This window comes from Artemia franciscana, chromosome 3, assembly GCF_032884065.1.
Source record: "Artemia franciscana chromosome 3, ASM3288406v1, whole genome shotgun sequence".
Taxonomy (NCBI): Eukaryota; Metazoa; Arthropoda; class Branchiopoda; order Anostraca; family Artemiidae; genus Artemia; species Artemia franciscana.
In genome coordinates, this window is record NC_088865.1 from 53,333,633 (window position 1) to 53,355,183 (window position 21,551).

At 36.3% G+C, this 21,551-nt stretch overlaps 1 protein-coding gene and 1 long non-coding RNA gene across 2 annotated transcripts in view; both read right to left on the reverse strand.

The window, feature by feature from the left end:
• The window catches only part of LOC136025409 (phosphoinositide 3-kinase regulatory subunit 4-like), a 419,187-nt gene that overhangs the window by 73,815 nt on the left and 323,821 nt on the right, over positions 1 to 21,551 (reverse strand). The window lies entirely within an intron of this gene.
• On the reverse strand, positions 9,272 to 19,156 carry LOC136024661 (uncharacterized). The gene is made up of 3 exons (XR_010616880.1): positions 19,082 to 19,156; positions 16,943 to 17,107; positions 9,272 to 9,434 (listed from the first exon to the last, which is right to left on the reverse strand). It is a non-coding gene; the product is annotated as an uncharacterized LOC136024661 (long non-coding RNA).

Here is a 21,551-nt window from a genome sequence, read left to right on the forward strand (position 1 = left end):
ATTTTCTTTAGCTTATCTTTGCCTTTGTGGTTGCCTACTATATGGATCATTTTTCATTTTTCACTGTCATTTTGTCTTGATTAGGAGGTAAAGGCTCCAGCTTTGCCCCCTCCCAAGGATTTTGACGGAATTATGCCACTGTGTCCAGCTTTCTCATACTTATTTTAGTAAATATTTCGCAGTTCATATACTTGACTTACCATTAAAGTGATCATACCACTCGATGCCTTTTTTATGTTCTTTACGAATATAATAACCGCTTCTATCGCAAATTCAAATTTGAGCACTTTTTGACCTAATCCAACTAACCGAACTATAAATAATTTCAGCCCTGAGAAAACGTAGTATTATTTTGTCGAAAACGACCGATAACGCATACTTTAATTTAAAATTCGTCATTTTTAAGAGCTCAAAAAAGGCTTAAATTTGAATTTGTGATAGAAACGATTATTATATTTCTAAAGAACATAAAAAAAGGCATCGAGTGGCATGTTCACTTTATTGGTAGTCAATTATATGAACTGCAAAATATTTACCCTGAGTTTTATGAAGGCAAAGTGCTGGTCATCATGTTTCTCTAGAAACAGCTGTAGAGTTCTAGTCACTTGCACTTCAACTAGTCTACTTCGATTGAGCTGGAATTTTTAGTATCTTTTTAAAGTTATTCCAAATGTCGGTTAAGATTTTCTAAGAACTTGCTCCGTTTTCTTAGAATTCCTTTGGAGAAGATTTAGTCAGGTTTTAATCCTGCGTAATTAAATCGGTCTTGGGACTTACTGAGGCTTTAATTATTAATGTATGCATAAAAGTAAAAAAAGAACTGACAGTCAATTTATCTTTTGACTTATAACTTGTTCATTTACAGTAATTTTTAAACAGATAGGTCTCTGGGCAGTCATTTTAATAATTGTCTTGAACTAATAATTTTATTAACAGTGCGATAATGAATTGATAGACTAATTCTTTGAATATAACTCAGTAATTAGGCTACCTTTTAATTTCCACTGTTTCAATGTATAAGGGCTAAAAAGGTATTCATTTTCATTATAAAAGGTAATCACACATGAATACTGTTTAAAAAAATGTCGTAATAATACATTTTTGGTGATTTTAGACCCACCCCTCCAAGTAAGGGATATATACCTCTGAGATAGTTATGAAAGTTTTTCTTTACAGCTGAGATGAATTTGTCATTTGCTGGATGTGGTTTTATGGGTATTTACCACGTTGGAGTTGCGGCTTGTCTTCGAAAATATGCACCACATCTCCTTCTTGAGCGAATTTAGGGTGCAAGTGCTGGTGCAATGGCAGCTGCATGTCTTTTGTGCGATGTACCTTTAGGTAAGTGCTGAGCTCCATTTTCTTGAATCGCTGAATGATTTCGTGCTGTTATAAAAAAAAAGTGTCCATAGAAGTATTGGATTAATAAGAGTGAGATATTGTTTTTCAATTACCTTGCATTTTGGCGTGCATGCTAATACTTTGGGTGCTTTTTATAATATAGTTTTATAGAAACCAATTGGTTCAGATAAAAAACAAGTAATCAACCACTGCGTTGCCTCCAAAAGTGACCAGGGGGGGTACCGACTTTCAGAAATCACTTGCAAAAGGTGGCATGTGTCAAATGTTGTGGGACTGTGCCACGCGTGACGGAACTGTGGTACACATGGCTCTCTAAGATATACAATGGGTGGTTGAATGTGGTGATTATCTCTTATCAAGAAGCAATGAATGATCTATGTATAGCATAAAAGATTCGCTTCTTTTTTGGTATTCAAGAATGTCTTGTGCTAAATTCTATGTATCCTACTTGGGGGTGCTTACGTGTTATAGCGACCATACCAAAGGAGTGAAGTTAGGTAAATTCCAATGAAATATACCAAAACATGATGAAAATATAATACTTTAGTAACAAAATAAAGGAAAATATAACTGAGAATTATGAAAAAGCAGGCCGCCCAGAACACATATCAAATACTTAACCTAACCACCTCTATATATGAAATATCTAATTAAAACATACCCGCAATTAGTTTCTCTTGGTCAGGCTAAGCTGATAATTTCTGAGTGGACACAGAAAACTGGTTTCATTAATGATCAGGAAGAAAGTGTGGTCGCTATAACACGTAAGTACTGCTTGGGTTTTAGGAGGGTGGGGGGAGCTTCAAACTGGCTATGTGCCAAAAATGTAGAAACATTGCAAAATTGTTTCATATTTTGAAAATTGTTACTTGTGGGAAGAAAAATAATCTTAAAATCTCAGCCCGGAAACCTAAAACGAGTGAATATAAAACTAGATTAGTATTGAATCAACATTTTAGCCGAGAAGACAAAAATATGTAAAAACTGTTTTTTCCTAATAAAATAGATCTGCTGAGTCTGCTGTTTTATTAAATTTGGTATAGTTGACAAGGTAATTTGTATTTAATTTTTAACATGCCTTATAAAAATGGTATACCATAGGCCTGGGGCCATTGCTGTGATAGCTATAATCCTTTAGCCCTTATAACGTAATGCAATGCAGATAATTCATAAAAAAAAATATCCGCCATATTCAGCCATTATTTCTTCTCTATCGAATCCGTCAATTGTTGGTCAAGCTATCACTTTTACTTGTAACTTCGACTAGACCTTCTATTTCTTCTTCCATCATTCTTTGTGTTAATACCCTTAACCCCTTCCAAGGAGTTACATTCAACGTGGGTTTTGTGTACATTAAAAGTAGGACCAGAGATCCGACTTATGTTAGATACAGGTTCCGGTGTAAAGGGGTAGTTTACAGTGTAAGTGTCAGGGATGCTTATTTGCGAAAATGCGACAAATCGTGAGACTTGTCTCTAGAGTGTTCTACATTTCTAATCTATACTAAAAGTATCTCTTTTGTCAGCCTACACAAACTGGGGACGGAGCCTCCTGTCAACCTAGAGACAACTGATTTGATTTGACTCATGATTAGAAAGTTTTTAATTCATCTTAGTTTATGAAATTTATAATTTTTATTGTTTTTTTTCTTGTCGCTGCAAAACAAGCTCAGAACATTTAATTTTAATTTCATCAAATGTGTCTAAAACAGAAGCAAACCTGATAAATTTCTATCTGTCATTTGTTCTATACCCGTCATTTGTTTTATATTATTCCATAAAATGTAACTTGAGTATATGCTGTGTCAGTCGACATAACCTGGGTTTGGGGCCTCTTGTCACCCTAAAATACGGCCAAATTAATTTGACTAGTGATTAGAAAGGTTTCGATATATTTTATTGCATCAATTCTACAATTTTTATCGCTTTTTTCCTTTGTTCCTGCAGATAAAGCTGTAAAAATTATGGCCTTTATTTGAATAAGGGCTAGAAACCCAAGTCACCCAGAATAGAAAGGTGAGTTAGAATGTTACATCCTTCCTCCTTTCCAAACTAGATGACTGGTACAAACTTTCATAAAATTTGACCATTTACATTAAACTAACTAAACAGGGTTCTTCCATATGGCACTACATTTATAAGTTAACTACTTATTCACAACTTATTTGTCGCTTACTACACATAGTTTAGGGAATTTCTCACATGTCAAGTCTCTGTAACGGCTTCACAAGCCGGCTACTACGGGTTATGTATGGGGAGTTTCGGGTTTCTTCATGGGTTGGGTGAACGGTGCTTGGTGCTGGAAGGAGTGTGTGGAGTGCTGAGATACACTCGAAATTTATAGGCTGGGGAAGGGTCTCTATCGGTGTTACAGGTGGGACGGGGGCTATTGATGATGGGCTTATAGGTGCAGGTGAAGTTTCGGCTTCAGGGCTGTCCTCATCATGGTCTGCAAGGTCTGGTGATTGAGGTTGCTGGTTCAGTGTTTTTATGTGTCGCCTGTTGTGTCGGTAAGTTCTTCCATCAGTTGTTTCAATTATGTACGATCTTGGGTTTACAGCTACTTTTTTAACGTTTCCGGCTTGCCAAAGTTTCCCATGAATTTGAGCTCGGACCGTTTGACCAATTCGCAAAGGTTTTAGTTCCTTTGACTGTCTGTCATGATATTTGCTTTGGCGTGACTGTTGTTTTATCCGATTTTGTCGAAATCGCTTATGGTGAATGGTTTTTGGTGTGAGAAGTTGTTTAGTGCAGGGAGCGACTGACCTTAGGTTTCTGCTCATCAACAGTTGTGCTGGGGATGCTAGACCATCAAACGGGGTGTTTCTGTGCTCCAGCAACGCTAAGTTAAAGTCATGTCCTGCAATATCTGTTTTTATAAGCATATCTTTGGCTGTTTGCACTGTTCTTTCTGCTAGTCCGTTTGACTGAGGGAAGTTCGGGGATGATGTGGTTTGAGAGATTTCCCAATGATCAATGAACTTCTGGAATAGCATGGATGTGAACTGGGGGTCGTTGTCGGTTATGAGGGTACGAGGGATTCCGTAGCGTGCGAAATGCGGGTTAAGACGGGATATTATGTGATGTGAATTTGCATTTTCTCCCGATATATCGATTTCAAAAAAGTGACTGTAATAGTCAACAGTAATGATGTAGTATTTTCCGTTCTTGTAGAAAAGATCGCACCCGACCTTCTTCAATGGTAGATGAGGTATGCTGTGTGGCATTAAGGGCTCTTTTTGGTTGGAATTTTGGTTAATGGAGCATGCAGGGCAGTGTTTGATGAATTCTTCAATATCTTTCGTCCTTCTAGGCCAAAAACTATTACACGGGCTCGTTGCTTGGTTTTTTCGATACCCAAATGTGACGAATGGATGCAGCTAAGAATGTCTTTCCGCGAATTTCTTGGAATGACAAAGCGATCTCCTTTCATTATGATCTCGTCTACAACTGTTAGTTCATGCCTGATGTTCCAGAATGGGGTGAGCGTTACAGGGAGGTTTCTTCTGCAAGATGGCCAACCTTTTTGGATTGCTTGGGCAAGCTCAGCTAACTGGGGGTCGGATTTTGTCTCTTGTTTCAGTCTCTCGAGTCAGGCATTGCTGCTTGGTAGAAGAGATATGATGAAGTGAATGTATGATTCTATTTCTTTTTCCATTTTCTTATCTTCTTCGGGAAGGTTTAGCCGTGACAGCGCATCAGCGACGGGAATTTCCATGCCGGGGCGAAATGCTATTGTGAGATCGTATGGTTGAATCCTTAAAAGCATCCTCTGCAGTCTTGGTGATGACTTTGATATTGGGCTATTTATGGACTACTTGCAGGGGTTTGTGGTCACAGACGACCTTGAAATTTTGGCCGTAGAGATACTGGTGGAAATGTATGCAGCCGAAAAGGATAGTATAAAGTTCCTTCTCTATTTGCGAGTAGTTCTGCTCGGCAGAGTCTAGTGAGCGTGATGCAAAGAAGATTGGCTTTCCATTTTGGCTGAGGGTGGAACCGAGGCCAAATTTTAAAGCGTCGACTTGTAGCTCAACGTTGCCTTATTTTCGAAAAAAGGGGGAAAAACTCCCTAAATTCATAGAGTGCTAATGAAAATCACACCAACAGATTCAGCGTATCAGAGAACCAGACTGTAGGGGTTTCAAACGCCTATCTGTAAAAAAAATGTGGAATTTGTGTTTTTTGCTAGAAGAAAGATCAATAATGTGTGTTTATTTGTTGTTGTTTTTCAGGGCTGATCTTTTCGACCCACTGGTCCTAAAATATCGCGAGAAGGCTCATTCGAAAGAGAATTAAAAGTTCCAATGCCCTTTTAAGTGACCCAGAAAATTCTGAGGACAACTAGGTCCCCTCCTACACTCATTTTTACCAGAAGTTACCTGATCAAATTTTGAGATGCCCATTTTGTTCAGCATACACTAAAAATGTAATAACTATGTTTTTGAGGGTGACGAAATCACCCCCAATCCCTGGGGGAATGGCTGCAAGTTATGAGCTTTGCCCACTGTTTACATATAGCATTGGTTATCGGGAAGTTTGCTGACGTTTTCAGGTGGTATTCTTTTGTGGGGGGTTGGGGGAAAGGGGTTACGTGGGAGGATCTTTCAATGGAGGAAGGGAATTTTTTACGAGTGAGGCACCGGATTTTCCAGCATTATTTAAAAACGATCAGAAAATAATAAAAAAAAAGTTTTTTTCAGCTGAAAGTAAGGAGCAATAAATTTAAAACGAACAAAAGTTATTACGTGTATGAGAGGGGTTAGCCCCTAGTCAATAAGGTTTTTTCATTATTTTTAAAAGAGGTATTTATTCTAATAAAATGGCCTTTGGGATTTAGGGGTCATTCGCAAAGAATACGAACATAATTTAAACTTAAGTGTAAAGAGCAAGGCATTGAATAGGGAGCGAACCCCTTATTATATAATAATTTCTGTTCGTTAAGTTTTAATGTTGCTCCTTATTTTCAGTTGAAAAAAAATGTATTATTTAATTCTTAATTAGGACAATGTTCAAATAGTCAATTTCAAACCTTCGATATACAAATTAGTCAATATCTATTTGTGTTACTCAGTTTTGGTCTGGTTCAATTTGCTAATTGTTTAATTCAATTAGTTCAATTTCAAGTCATTAAATATTGAATTTGGCTGAAAGTTAAGTTCAAATTATCTAATGTTTCATTATCCTTAATGACGATTAGTTCTAGTAGTATTGGTACTGAATTTAATTTTAGATCTTCAAATGCTAATTCTAATGCTTGAGTATTCAAATTAGTCTATAACTATTTTCCTGATTCAGTTTTAAATAAGCTAATTATCTAGATAAGTTTAATTTTAAACGCTGAAATGTTCAAATTGGCGAATAGCTAATTACCTATTTCAGATTACCTAATAATTAACCAGTATTCTTGATTATGACGAATTTTGACGAATTATGAAGAAACTGTAACCCAATGATTTTTCTGAACATTCTTTTACATCTAATTTAATTTATTATTTTTCTTTTTAGATTATTAAAAAAAAGATATCAAAATAAGCATGGCCGTGTCTTAAAGATTTGACTATTAGGATTTATTTTGTAAAGTGACTTTCACAAACGGCAATGATGAATTAGCTCTTCACTGCTGAAATATAAGTTAAATAAAAACTGTTCAATATAGTTAAACTTTATGAAATAAAAATTGACTAAACGATTCGTCCTTGCAAAACCTTATAATTAACTTTGTGAGTTTAAAAATAAAACAGGCCCAAATATGAGTTTAAACTTAATGGGTTAATTAATTTAACTAGGAGTAAGAGAGGAAACTGAAGTTAATCTCTGAGAAAAACAGCCAACACCACCTATCCAGCTTTTTATATTATTCTGGTTTCTCTGCCTATTTTCATTTAACTTAATGCCCTCTACCTTGGACATCATGGGGGTTGCAGTACCTTTTGAGAGCAGATGCTCTGTGTCTTGTAGTTTTACAGTGGAGTATGATTGGTAACTATGACCGTTTTTTGTTAGATTTTGCCCCATTATGAGGTTCTAAGAGAGAGCGTCTTGCTAAGATTCCCTTTCTGCCCGAATTAGGACTAATTGGTATCTCTCTGAAATTAGTGAAACTCATGAAGCTCATCAGTATGTTGTGCAAGTGAACAATTTGGGTTGCATTATAGATTTTCAATGCAGGAAAGAAGCGTGCTCTGGGATGAAGGAATCAAGCTCCCTTAAAAAACTGATTATTTCTGTGAGACCTCGTAGCAATATTTGAGATTTTGCTAGGTTTTTTTTTTGTCACAAGAATAGGTGTTTAGCCGCAGTAAATAGATTGAAACCAAGGTTATGCATTCTTATTAAACAAGGATTTCAGCAGGGTTGCGTTCGAAGGGTTGCGTTTTTCAGAAGGGAAGTTTTTATCTGCGGGGGGTATTTGGGGGGTATTGAGAGGGGTTTTTATTTTTGTTTTGTCTTTCACGAAGGGTTTTTCCTGGGGGGTAAACACCTAGATCAGAATCAGCATGAAAAACCAATAATGGGTCAACTGTCGTAAAAATTTCTTTTGATTTAAGTTTAAATTTACTTCCTGTTTGTTTTAAATTTTAATATTGCCCCTTATTTATTTTATAGTTCACGTGTATTCACTATAAAAGAACTATAATATTTTTTTCGGTTATTTATTCTTATCTGTTTTAATTACAGGCTGGAAGTCACTGGCTATGTTCACTGAAATGGGAAATTTTCATACAGATGATTTTGTTTCAGATAGCAATCTTCCAAATTCAAACGAAGGCAAAGCTATAGCATTATCTAAAAAAAAAGTCACAACTCTCAGCCAGATATTATCTCCATGAAGGGTAGTTATGATGATCTAGAAATTTTTTAAAATGATAATACAGATTCCTCGCTTGCAAATGACTCTCTCCTGTCTAGCAGTTCGAAAAAAAAATTTTGAAGAAAAGTGACAAATATTTTCAAAAATGCTTAAAATTTTTGGAAATTTAAGATATATTAAAAGGCTGGCTCACAAAAAAAAACAAGTGGTGATTCGGCAATTTGCTTATGGTGCAATGCTGAACCCAGCTACTCAAAAGGAAGGAATGATTTGGCAAAGCATACTATGTCGAAAATCCCCAAGAAAAATGCAGCCATTCCGAAGAATAATGCATCTATAATTAGTAATTTCACAAGTGTCGACAATGCAGCATCGGTTCTCAAAACCAAATCTAGAATTACTTAGCTTCTAGTTGAAAATAACCTGCCGTTTTCACTTGCTAACTCCCTCGTCTCGTTCCTGCAAAGCTTGCTCCATCAGAACGTTTTTAACAAAGTTAGACAAGGGAAAAAGAAACCCACTAACGTAGTGAGTCAAGGCCTTGAACCTTATTTTAAGAAAAGATTGTTGAACGAGTTCAGCAAAAGGACATTTTCCATAACAATGGATGAAATCACAGATGTGGACCTAATCAAGCAGTTGACCATCTGTGTTTCATTCCGCAGTGATAACCTTGACACTGAAGTTGATATTGCGACTTTGTGACTGCTTGGTTCTATATTTTTCTTTATTTAAATTAACTGACTCAGCTCAGATTCGAAAATATATAGTGCTGGCCAATCTAGATTGAAATGGGGAAGAAAGTTGTGTAGATAATTTGGTCCAAATACGATTGATTCTGCTCCTCATTATACCCCTTATAGTCTTTTGGTAAACTCCGAATATTTGCTATCTCCTGCCTGTTGTACAGTCTAATCTGCTACCTCATTTCCTTTGATTCCACAGTGGCTGGGTACATGCAGGAACTTAACTTCTATTCCTTGTCTGGAAAGTTTTTGAAGGGAATTCCTAATTGCTGATAAATCACAGTCAGGAGCTTCCCAATTTATTTTTGAGACTATTCTTATTTTGGTTTCGGTACACCAAAAACAAAATATTTTGAAGTGATTTTCATTGCTTTATTTTATGCGATAATTAATAAAATATCTGATAATTTTATATTCAGCATTTAATGTTCTATGTAAATATGGCAGTCATCAAACAGTTCATGGTAACGAAGTGTGAGCAAGAAGCAACGCGGCTCGATACTAACCGAAACTCTAAAAAAAAGAAGATATATTAAAAAGATTGGCTTATTATGATAACACCAAACATACAAGATTCAACAAGTTTAGTGTTACTCTTCAAATACTATGAGCCGCAGAAAATTTGCGTAATTTCTGAAAAAAGGCGAAAATACGGCTTAAAAATCTTAAGGAACATTAGCGAATATAACACCATCAGATTCATTATATCGGAGAGTGCAACTTTAGAGGTTACAGCTCCTATCTGCAAAAATTTTGATTTCCCCAGAAGATGTATTTATTTCATGTGAATTGCAACTATGCCCCCCTTCCACGTCTTCACCCCCCCCCCTAAAAAACCCCACTTGATCAAAATTTAGACATACCGTAGCCATTTTGCTCAGCATAGTTGAGAGACTCAATAACTTTGCCTTATTAATTAAGTTAATCTGACCGTCCCTAGGCCCTGGGGAAAGGTCATGAAAATATAAAATATGCCCATTGTTTACGTATAATATCTGTTATCTGGAAGCAAGTTTTTTTTTCTGGTAAAGGATCGGATTTTCTGCAGGAGGATTGCAGCATGGAGAACATTCCATTTGGAAAGAGGTTTCCAAGGGATAAAATTAGAGGGGAAATGTTACACTGGGAGGATTTGCCAGAATTCCTAAACAAAATTCCTTTTATTCGTTTTAACTTTCTCTTTGTGGACCCAATCTTATATGAAAAGAAGTTTCAAACGAAAATTTCGTTTGAAAGTACACATAAGGAGCAATATTGAAATGAACAAAAATATTACATATATGACAGGCATTGTCTGCTCTTTCTTTACGCTTAAGTTTCATTGTAGTTTCGATTCTGTGAGAACGACACCAGAAACACAATTGTCATTTAAATAGAACAATGAGAAACTTAAGTACTAAAAAACTTCAGCGTGAATAGTCGTGTGCTTAAAAAAGACAATCCCCCTTATTATGTTATTGTTTCTATTGTTTTAATTTTTAATGCCGCTCCTTGTTTTCAGGTGATTTTTCTTATAAAATTCCTGTTGTAAGTTCTTGTTTGTTTTCTGAGGAATATTCATTAATTTTTATAGATCATTGCGCATGTTATTGCTCTGTATACGATTATTGCCTTTCTATTTTTCATTTTTGTTGCCTTTCTGAAAATAAGTGACATAAAAGTCTCAGTTTCGGGCTTAGGGAATAAAGCAACAAAGACTATAAAACCTAAAGCAACAAAGTTAGGGAGTTTAAATCAGCCTTTTTTTTTATTTGAAAACAATTTTGAGATTTTTCTGCAATATCCGCAATAATCGTTTTAAGCTACGGATTAAATATAAAAAATAAGTTTTTTTTTAAATGAAAGTGAGGAGCAACATTAAAACTTAAAACCAACAGAAATTACTCCTTATATAAAAGGGGCTTTCCTCCTCAACGCCCCACTCTTTACGCTAAAGTTTGACTCTTTCTCTTAACTCTACTTTTTAAAACAGTAAGAAACTTTAGCGTAAAGAGCGGGGTGTTGAGGAGGAAAACCCATTTTATATACGGAGTAAATTCTATTCGTTTTAAGTTTTAATGATGTTCCTTACTTTCATTTAAAAAAACTTGTTTTTTTTATTTAATTTCTGGACGTTTTTGAATTAATGCATGTTTTGTTCTTGATTATCCGCAAATAAATAATTAGAACGAAATTTTCATATGAATTAATTGCAATTAATCGGGGGATTTGGAGAAAAAAGGAGCGAGGGGAGAGGCCTAGTTTCCCTTCCCATTTTTTGATTACTTAAAAAGGCAGAGCTTTTAATTATTTACGAACGTTTTCATAGGCAAAAAATTTACTTAACTTACGAGTCAACTTATTTAGCGAACTTCTAAATTCGTATGTTTTTATTGCGTATATGAGGGGCCTCACCCCTCGTCGATACCTCGCTCTTTACACTAAAGCTTAAATTTTGTCCCAATTCCTTAAGAATTCCATGAATCACAAAGGCCATAGAATAAATAGTTGAAATTACTAAAAAGAATTTAGGGTAAAGAGCGAGGTATTACGAGGAGGTAAACCCGTCATATGCGGAAAAATTCCTGTTTTTTTAAGTTTTAATGCTGCTCTCACTTTTAGTAGAAAAAACTTTTCATATTTATTTTTTCATTGTTTTTTTTTAAATAATGTAAAAAAATCTTGTGCCCCCTCCATTGAAAGTCTCTTCTCCAATGAGAAGGTCCTCCATGGAAATATCCTCCCACGTAGCCCCCCCCTCTCATCTCACTCCCCCAGACCAAAAAAAAATCCCCCTGAAAACGTCTGTACACTACCCAGTAACCATTACTATATGTAAACACAGGTCAAAGTTTGTAAATTGCAGCCCCTCCAACGGGGACTGATGGGGAGTAATTCGTCCCCAAAGACATAGTTATCAGGCTTTTAGACTATGGTGAATAAAATGGCTATCTCAGAATTTTGAAACTTTGGCAAGCCAGAAACGTTAAAAGAGTAGCTGTAAACCCAAGATCGTACATAATTGAAACAACTGATGGAAGAACTTACCGACCCAACAGGTGATACATAAAAACACTGAACCAGCAACCTCAATCACCAGACCTTGCAGACCATGATGAGGACAGCCCTAAAGCCGAAACTTCACCTGCACCTAAAAGCCCATCATCAATAGCCCCCGTCCCACCTGTAACACCGATAGAGACCCTTCCCTAACCTATAAATTTCGAGTGTAGCTCAGCGCTCCACACACTCCTTCCAGCACCAAGCAATCAATCACCCAACCCAAGAAGAACCCCAAAACTCCCCATACATAACCCGTAGTAGCCGGCTTGTGAAGCCGATACAGAGACTTGACATGTGAGAAATTCCCTAAACTATGTGTAGTAAGTGACAAATAAGTTGTGAATAAGTAGTGAACTTATAAGTGTAGTGCCATATGGAAGAACCCTTGTTTAGTTAGTTTAATGTAAATGGTCAAATTTTATGAAAGTTTTGTACCAGTCATCTAGTTTAGAAAGGAGGAAGGATGTAACATTCTAACTCACCTTTCTATTCTAGGTGACCTGGGTTTCTAGCACTTATTCAAATAAAAGGCCATAATTTTTACAGCTTTATCTGCAGGAACAAAGAAACAAAGCGATAAAAATTGTAGAATTGATGCAATTAAAATATATCGAAACCTTTCTAATCACTAGTCAAATTAATTTGGCCGTATTTTAGGGTGACAAGAGGCCCCAAACCCAGGTTATGTCGACTGACACAGCATATACTCAAGTTACATTTTATGGAATAATATAAAACAAGTGACGGGTGTAGAACAAATGACAGATAGAAATTTATGAGGTTTGCTTTTGTTTTAGACACATTTGATGAACTTAAAATTAAATGTTCTGAGCTTGTTTTGCAGCGACAAGAAAAAAAAAACAATAAAAATTATAAATTTCATAAACTAAGATGAATTAAAAACTTTCTAATCACGAGTCAAATCAAATCAGTTGTTTCTAGGTTGACAGGAGGCTCCGTACCCAGTTTGTGTAGGCTGACAAAAGAGATACTTATAGTATAGATTATAAATGTAGAACACTCTAGAGACAAGTCTCACACTTTCGCAAATAAGCGTCCCTGACACTTACAGCGTAAACTACCCCTTTATACCGGAACATGTATCTAACGTAAATCGGATCTCTCGTCTTACTTTTAATGTACACAAAACCCAAGTGGAATATAACTCCTTGGAAAGGGTTAAGGGGTTAACACAAAGAATGATGGAAGAAGAAAGAGAAGGTCTAGTCGAAGTTACAAGTGAAAGTGATAGCTTGACCTACAATTGACGGATTCGATAGAGAAGAAATAATGGCTGAATATGGCGGACATTTTTTTCTATGAATTATCTGCATTGCATTACATTATAAGGGCTACAGGATTATAGTTATCACAGCAATGGCCCCAGGCCTATTGTATACCATTTTTATAAGGCATGTTAAAAATTAACAACAAATTACCTTGTCAACTATATCAAATTTAATAAAACAGCAGACTGAGCAGAACTATTTTATTAGGAAAAAACAGTTTTTACATATTTTTGTCTTCTCGGCTAAAATGTTGATTCAATACTAATCTAGTTTTATATTCACTCGTTCTAGGTTTCCGGGCTGAGATTTTAAGATTATTTTTCTTCCCAGAAGTAACAATTTTCAAAATATGAAACAATTTTGCAATGTTTCTACATTTTTGGCACATAGCCAGTTTGAAACTCCCCCCTACCGTCCTCCTAAAACCCAAGCAGTACTTACGTGTTATAGCGACCACACTTTGTTCCTGATCATTAATGAAACCAGTTTTCTGTGTCCACTCAGAAATTATCAGCTTAGCCTGACCGAGAGAAACTAATTGCGGGTATTTATTTTTTTATTTATTTATTTATTTTATTTCTAACCCGTCATACAATACAAAGTAAACAGAGACGGAGTATACAGACAAAACGACAAAAAAAAGGAATATGAGAAAAAAAAAAGAAAAAAAAAAAGAAAAGAAACATCACAACAATGGAATAATTTATAAAGAACATTCGATGAAGCACTGAACCGCTTTTGCATACATACAACTTTAAATATCACTGTACAGGAATACATACATACATACATGCATATTTATTTCCCATCAAAAAAAAAAAAAAAAAAACTCACTATAAAAGAATACACAACACACAAGAAAAATAAAGAACACTCGAGTATCTAACTACAAAAAACAAAAAACCTATTGCCTCAAAATAATTGCCCAAGGATGAGTAACAATATTAGAGTTATATCTGGCGATCTGGGCTAATATTACTTCATTAGGGTTGATGATCCCATACCGACTTGTCACAATACGGTTACTTGTCCATGGTGGAAGCCGTAAGAGGTACTTTGCATATTTATAATATGTAGACCGCAATTTTTTCTTATCTTCCTTTTGGAAAATCCTCCAAAAAGGTCTTAGATACAGATAATGAGGTAGTGCCATTGCATTATATAGATGGGCCAAAATCCGCCGATCAAACTGATGCTTATAAACTACAACACGGCTATACGCTAAAGAGATCCGCTTCTGCAGATGACTCTGCAAAAGATAACGTGTTTCAAGCATAGACCGACCAATAGGGATCCCCAAATAAACTATGTGTTCGGCAAGCCGAACAGTAGCACCACCCAGCCTAACATCAACAGCAGACCCTTGCTTAGCATTAAATAACAACACATCAGATTTCTTTTCGTTAAACTGAAGGCCTATTTTTCCATATTCTACTTGAAGCTGGATAAAATTCTCCTCTAAACCGTGAAGGAGGCGGCTCAAATTAAGTACATCGTCTGCATAGCTTATTAACGATAGATCAATTCCTCTCAGAATGTATGTCAGATTTGACTTAGATTGTGGTTTAACGATGCTGTTATTAAATGCGGTAGGTGATGTCAATGCACCCTGCCTTACACCTTTTTCAACGGGGAGTACCGGGTTATTTGTCAGGTTTGGTGTTATTGGTAGCTTAAACCTAGCTTTTAAATTTTTATACATATCATATAAAGGGTTTAACATACTTGGATCAACACCTACTAGGCCCATATCTAAAATAATCTGCTCATGAATTAGTGAATCAAAGGCCCTTCTGACATCATGTGCAGCGAGAGCTATGCTCTCACCGCTTTTCTCAGCATCTATCAAAGCCGAAACAAGAGCAGAAAGAGCGTGACCACTACCAAGACTAGGCTTAAAACCGAATTGATGGTCTGGGACTGTGCATTTCGACCGCAGTTCATCGACAATAAGTGCCTCAAATAACTTACAAGAAACTGTAGCCACAGTTATAGGTCGGAAAGACGAGCACTGGCTAAGTGGCTTTCCCTTTTTAGGCACAGGTGTTAATATTCCTATTGAAAAAGAATCAGGCACTATACCCAGGTTAAAAATTATTTGAAAAAGCAGGGCAAGGTGCTCAAGGAACAGCTCGCTGCAAAACAGCAGGTGCTGAATTGATATACCATCACAACCGCGCGATTTCTTTTTTTTAGTTTTCTAATAGCAGAACGGATAGAACACCTCGTAATTTTAACACCCGGACTGTTTTCTTCTCGCTTTCGTGAGAAGAAATCATCCAGTTTCACACCGAAGCTTTTTTGTAGCTTGATATCAGGAGCCGAAAATTCATTTCTATAATGCTGAACCCAATTATCTCGAGATATTGAGGTCATTGTTACATGAGATCTTTCTTTAAACAATGAAGACCAAAGTTTATTTGGGTGGGTAAGGATAGCCTGAGATGAAGAACGAATAATTGCACTACGGTGTAGTGAAAGTTCTTTCGCGAATTTACGTTTACTATGAATTCGAAGCTTATTCACCCACCCGTCTCGAGGACATCCAGCCTCACGCCAAACCGAAAGCCAGAATTTTGCCGAACTACACGCGTTTTGAAGATTAACATTTGCAGACCAGCCTGGTACTTCGGTACCAGGCCACACTCGTCTAAATGGTACAGCTGACTGTTCAGCGAGACGTAATGCGTGCACAAGCTCACCACAATAAATATTCAACCGAATTCGTGATTCCGCCGGAATCACGCATTCGTGATTCCGGTATGTCCCAGTGTACCCAATTCTTCAGTTTGAGACGGGGGTAAGACTCTGTAAGCTTAGCCAGAGTCGACCCAGCTCTAAATGGGTACCTGGAGAAATCTGGGGAAGGTAAACAGGACGGGTGTGCGAAAGCACAGGATGGCTGGCCGCCAACCCCCCATTGCACTTCCTGGCTGAAGTTCCAAGAAACGGAGATCAGCACCGCCGGTACGGACTTTAAAGTCTAATGCCGTATCCTTTACCTTTTTTTATGTTTTAATTAGATATTTAATATATAGAGGTGGTTAGGTTAGGTATTTGATATGCGTTCTGGGCGGCCTGCTTTTCATAATTCTCAGTTATATTTTCCTTTATTTTGTTACTAAAGTATTATATTTTCATCATATTTTGGTAAATTTCATTGAAATTTACGTAACTTCACTTCTTTGGTATGGTCGCTATAACACGTAAGCACCCCCAAGTAGGATACATAGAATTTAGCACAAGACATTCTTGAATACCAAAAAAGAAGCGAATCTTTTATGCTATACATAGATCATTCATTGCTTCTTGATAAGAGATAATCACCACATTCAACCACCCATTGTATATCTTGGAGAGCCATGTGTACCACAGTTCCGTCACGCGTGGCACAGTCCCACAACATTTGACACATGCCACCTTTTGCAAGTGATTTCTGAAAGTCGGTACCCCCCCCCCTCGTCACTTTTGGAGGCAACGCAGTGGTTGATTACTTTTTTTTTTTCTGAACCCATTTGTTTCTATAAAACTATATTATAAAAAACACCCAAAGTATTAGCATGCACGCCAAAATGCAAGATAATTGAAAAAAATGTCTCACACTTATTAATCCAATACTTCTATGGACACTTTTTTTTATAACAGCACGAAATCATTCAGCGATTCAAGAAAATGGAGCTCAGCACTTACCTAAAGGTACATCGCACAAAAGACATGCAGCTGCCATTGCACCAGCACTTGCACCCTAAATTCGCTCAAAAAGGAGATGTGGTGCATATTTTCGAAGACAAGCCGCAACTCCAACGTGGTGAATACCCATAAAACCACATCCAGCAAATGACAAATTCATCTCAGCTGTAAAGAAAAACTTTCATAACTATCTCAGAGGTATATATCCCTTACTTGGAGGGGCGGTTCTAAAATCACCAAAAATGCATTATTACGACATTTTTTTAAACAGTATTCATGTGTGATTACCATTTATAATGAAACTGAATACCTTTTTAGCCCTTATACATTGAAACAATGGAAATTAAAAGGTAGCCTAATTACTGAGTTATATTCAAAGAATTAGTATATCAGTTCATTATCGCACTGTTAATAAAATTATTAGTTCAAGACAATAACTAAAATGACTGCCCAGAGACCTATCTGTTTAAAAATTACTGTAAATGAACAAGTTATTAGTCAAAAGATAAATTGACTGTCAGTTCTTTTTTTTACTTTTATGCATACATTAATAATTAAAACCTCAGTAAGACCCAAGACTGATTTAATTATGCAGGATTAAAACCTGACTAGATCTTCTCCAAGCGAATTCTAAGAAAACGGAGCAAGTTCTTTGAAAATCTTAACCGACATTTGGAATAACTTTAAAAAGATACTAAAAATTCCAGCTCAATCGAAGTAGACTAGTTGAAGTGCAAGTGACTAGAACTTTACAATTGTTTCTAGCGAAACATGATGACCAGCTCTTTGCCTCCATAAAACTCAGGGTAAATATTTTGCAGTTCACATAATTGACTACCAATAAAGTGAACATGCCACTCGATGCCTTTTTTTATGTTCTTTAAGAATTCAATATTCGCTTCTATCAAAAATTCAAATTTAAGCCCTTTTTGAGCTCTTAAAAATGAAGAATTTTAAATTAAAGTATGCGTTATCGGTCGTTTTCGACAAAATAATGCAACGTTTTCTCGGGGCTGAAATTATTTATAGTTCGGTTAGTTGGATTAGGTCAAAAAGTGCTCAAATTTGAATTTACGATAGAAGCGATTATTATATTCGTAAAGAACATAAAAAAGGCATCGGGTGATATGATCACTTTAATGGTAAATCAAGTATATGAACTGCGAAATATTTACCAAAATGAGTATGAGAAAGCTGGACACAATGGCATAATTCCGTCAAAATCCTTGGGAGGGGGCAAAGCTGGAGCCTTTACCTCCTAATCAAGACAACATGACAGTGAAAAATGAAAAATGATCCATATAGTAGGCAACCACAAAGGCAAAGATAAGCTAAAGAAAATTTACCTATTTCTCTGGATGCTTAAACTATGCAGTCTTACCTTAGTTTTGACAAGATTTTTTCCAAGCAATAAATTTCAGAAGGGGGGGGGGATCTGTGAACAAACTAGGATATGGAGGGGAAGTTGCCTCTCCCTGCCCCATGGGAAATTACGCCCCTGGCTGGACAACACATCTAATAGGGATTTTATAACTTTAACCAATTTTTTAAAGCTATTTGGTTAGTCATTTGCTAGTTCGTAGGCTATATCTCAGGGGAAGGAAGGACACCAAGGATAATTTTGGGTTCAGCACCACCAATCCTCAAAAAAACAAAAAAAAACAATCATAGTGATGCAACCAAGTTTCTCTCAATTAAGAATTGGTGGCAATGAGTGCTAGCCTAGTAACCTGTAGGTCATCTGTTGGACAAGCCCACTGTGGTCTGTTCGTCTCAATTTTTTAAGTCATTACAAAGCGAGTCTACAATGCTGTCAACATCCCTTGAAAACTGTGAGGAGAACAGGGTCATTTGAAAACCCCTCACTAATCCTAATCAAATTATTCGTGAATACGGTTTCGCATCGTCAGAAGAGACTCTCGGGCAAATTATTTTCTTTCTAGGTTTATGGTATATATTTAAAAAAAATCTCTGCCTAGGCCTTTCCTAGAAGATGAACATTTCCTAGGCGAAATAAAAACTTAGGTTTGTAACAAATTATGCTATTGTAATTGTAGGACTACCCCAAGTAATAAATACATAAGTTATGAGCTTACAAAAATAAAGCAAATTATAAGAGTAAACTCAATCTAAACTCACATTTCTTGTTTTAAGTGTTTTATTATTCAACTCAGGCATAAACTAGTTTTAAAATAACATACGAATCTTCTGTCCTATTCTGTGTAATGGCTGAGGTATGTCTATGACGCCATTCTTGTTCCCCAGCCTATTGGCTGAATTCAGAGGCGTGCGCATTTGGAACCTGATTTGTTTAATAGGAACAAAAAAGATTAATGAGTAAGCCTATGTTATGAATTAAAATCAGAACAAAACAATATTGGCACTGGTTTTCAGGGACATTAAACTACGTCAAAGTTGAAGTATTTGAAATTGTTGAACCCACTCTTCCGATTTATTAAACATGCTGCGCAAGACTAGATTCTTTAAATTTGTGCAGAAGCTTCAACATTTCTGAACCCTTTAGTGCAAATTCTTTGATACCCCCCCCCCATCCTACAGTCAGGCCGTTTGAACATCAGGACCAGATATAAGCTCAGTGGGGGATAGAATGAGGGGTGGAAATCCCTAAACATAGCTCATTAAAATTGGAGTTTTTTCAGATCTCAGCCAAACTTGTTCGACCTATTCAACATCTGTGAGGAGAAAAAACGATCTTAGTCTTTTGTCATCAAGAATGGGTCGTCGAATCTCAACCAAATTAGTTGGAGATTCCGAGCTAATATCGTGATTGTACTTTTTGGAAGTTCGGCCTCTAAGGGGGTAAGTTGGGGTCTTTCTACTTTTGCCACCAGCTTGTCTACCAGAAGGTGACGTTGTATCCCAATCAACCTCGGTGTAAAGTAATGTTTGGTGGCATATATTTTCCCATATTTATAATGGAAATTTAACTGGAAATTAAAAATGGGGGGTTAATGGGGAGGTGGAATGTAACTGAAAATTAAATAAAAAACAAGTTTTTCAGCCCCCGTGGAAAGAGAGAGGGGTTTCCTGGCGCTATTTAAACAAAAAAAAAAACAATCAGAAATTAAATTAAAAGACAAAGTTTTTTCAACTGAAAGTAAGGAGCAGCACAAAAACTTAAAACAAACAGAGATTATTCTATATATTAGAGGGGTTGCCCCTTCCTGAACACTCGTTCTTTATGCTAAATTCGTAAGGCTTTTAAAAATATCTTCTCATTCAAAATCAAGGGCTATTGTGTTTGAGTAATCGTTCCTAAACAACCAGAACAAAAAGTAAAAAATTGAGTGTGTAACTTAAGCAAGTAGAATTATTTCTGTTCATTTTAAGTTTTAATGTGGCTCCTTACTTTCAGTTGAAAAAACTCGTTTTTTGAGACATGTGTTTTTTCTCGATTTATGTCAGGGGATTCCCTCCCCAGAATTCCTTCTCTCAGAAAGTTACCCCGAAAAATTTCCGGACATTTCGGAGTAGCAAATACTATATATGGACAACATGGTCAAATTACGTAACTCACATTTCTTTCTTCAGGGACTATGGGGGGTCATCTCTTTATCAAAAGCATAGTTATTGAGGAGGTAATTGTAAGATATAGCCCCTACCGAGTATTCTTCTAGTATGTTTCTCTGAAGCTCAGTCCTAATGAAATATACCTAAATATCATACAAATATAATACTTTAGAAACAACATATTTACACATTAGGGGGGGGGGGTAAATTAAAGAGGGTCTGCATGCCTAATTCGTTGGGTACAATTATTCTCTATATTATGAAGTAAGAATTGTTTTCTAACTTCAAACTGTCCAAATACTTTAACCCCCCTCCTAATGTGCAAATATATAGCCCAAATTATATAATTTCCATCTATTCTGTCACTTTTCTTTGTTTTGCCTCACGCTAAGCTGAAAGAAACTTACGAAAAAAACCGGTTCTATAATGTGTCAATGGATGAACAACTTGAGCGGTAGGGCCTATATCATACAATCTCCATTGGACCTTTCGAATATGCTGAATCAAATGGCTATCTTAAAATTGTGATCGAATGGGTTTGGGGAGGGATGGGCATGGAAGGGGGGCCAGCTCTACTTCAATATTTTTGGCTATTTGAAATGGGCACTAGAACCTTTGATTTCGTTCGAATGAGTTATCCCCCAATCTTCTAGGACCATTGGCTCGATACGATCATTCTTGGGATGAACATAAAAAGAACATGGAAAATATCAGGAGTCAGTTTTTTTTAAACAGTTTTTCTAGAACATGCTGTATAAGCTCCGAAGCAGTAATTTATATTAGATTTAAGTTTCTACTTAACTCTTTACTTTTGTCAGAAAATCTTTTTTCCTTACATTAATAATGAAAGGAAGGTTGTGATTGAACGGAAGGAGAATTCATTTTACGGATGAAGGAGAACAAATTGTCAAAGATTGAAATTTTGTGACATCCGTCTGAGGCCAAACAAAAGCAGGCTGTCCCCAAATGGAGTGGGAAGAGGTTATAAAAAAGGATTTATTGGTTGTTTTAAGTTTGAATTATTGTAGGATTTCACGTCTGCTCTTCTTGTGGCTCCTCACTTTTCTTGCAAACTTTG